Source organism: Malurus melanocephalus, unplaced genomic scaffold, assembly GCF_030028575.1.
Source record: "Malurus melanocephalus ecotype Western Australia unplaced genomic scaffold, MMel_1.1 scaffold_331, whole genome shotgun sequence".
In the NCBI taxonomy this organism is placed as follows: Eukaryota; Metazoa; Chordata; class Aves; order Passeriformes; family Maluridae; genus Malurus; species Malurus melanocephalus.
The window spans coordinates 296,931-298,198 of NW_026623563.1; the positions used below are offsets into that span (position 1 = coordinate 296,931).

General features: G+C 40.5%; 1 protein-coding gene across 1 annotated transcript in view; it reads left to right on the forward strand.

Annotated features, from left to right (window-relative positions):
• Positions 1-1,268, forward strand: part of BRINP1 (BMP/retinoic acid inducible neural specific 1) — an 84,960-nt gene that overhangs the window by 76,685 nt on the left and 7,007 nt on the right. The gene's annotated exons all lie outside the window — the stretch shown is intronic.

A 1,268-nucleotide genomic window follows, 5' to 3' on the forward strand; every position in this document is an offset into this window, starting at 1 on the left:
TTGTACTTCTTGTTGGCTTGTTTGGGAAGTTTGTGGCAGGGTTCCAGTCCAGCCTCCCTCTAGAAGCAGCAGCAGAGCCAGCACGAGGTCAGGTCAGCCGTGGTTTTGTCTAGCAGACTCTAAAATGARAGATTTTTATACATCTCTGATCAGGTTCCAGCACTGCATTACCTCCGAGTGACGAAGCTTTTCAGTAAATCATTTTAATTTCTCAAGCTGCAAACTGTGTATTGCTCCTTGTTACAGCAACTGCCTCTAAAAAGAGAGTTTTGTTCATATCTCTGAGTACCTTTTGAGCAGTTGCAGCTGTAATTAATTATTCCTTGGCCTCCTCTTTACCAGATTTAACCAGTGCAGCTCTCACACCTCTCTTGGTGCAGAACTTGTTCTCAGTCCCTGGAGCATTTCTGTGTCCCTCAGCTCTGCCCTCTCAGTCCCTCTTCACCATTTTTAGGTGTAGCCTCAGTAATGCCAAGAAAAGGGAAATATAAACTTCCCCAGCCAACTGGATTCAGCCCAGAATGGAGTTTTTTTCCAGTGAAAATAGAGAGTTGACCCCATCTCAGYCCCCAGGACCTTCCTCAGCTGATTGTGTCCCACCCTGTGCTGACACATGGGGTTGTTCTCTGCCGATACAAAACATTGCTCTYATCGTTATTGCACTTTATGGAGTTCTTGTTGTCCCACTCATTGCATTTCTCAAGGTCTCAGTGTGTCAAACGTGGTTTTCTAGCATCAAAAATTGAGTTATTTTCCCCTGAGATAGTTGGAGCCATCTGTTTTTTCCTGTCTGAGGATGTCCCAGCCCGGTAATCAGAGTCTGAGCAAACCACCCTTTGCAGRTAGGAGGGAAGGGGTGATCATAAACAAAATCAGAATTTCTGATTTGTGATGAAAAAAAAACACCCCTCAAACAAACCCTATAAAAGTGTTGTTTTTTTTTTTTTCATTATCAAACAAAATAAAATGGAAATAAAATTATCAAAAGAGCAACAAACATAACAAACAGCAACACTGAACAATATATTTTTCAATCAATTAGATTTGTTCCCTTTGGCTCAAATTGACACCTTTTGTTCYCACCTGAGACCTGCAAACTATTTGATTTTATTTTCCTCGTTACAAAATGCAACTCGTTTAACTTCAAATGGAGTTAAATGAGAGGAAAGAATCAGAATGCTCTTTTTAAAAAATGCGAAAGCAGGACATTTTAACAGCATCCAAACCTTTCCTCTGGGGAATTTTTAAAGCTTGCTTTTTTTTTTTTT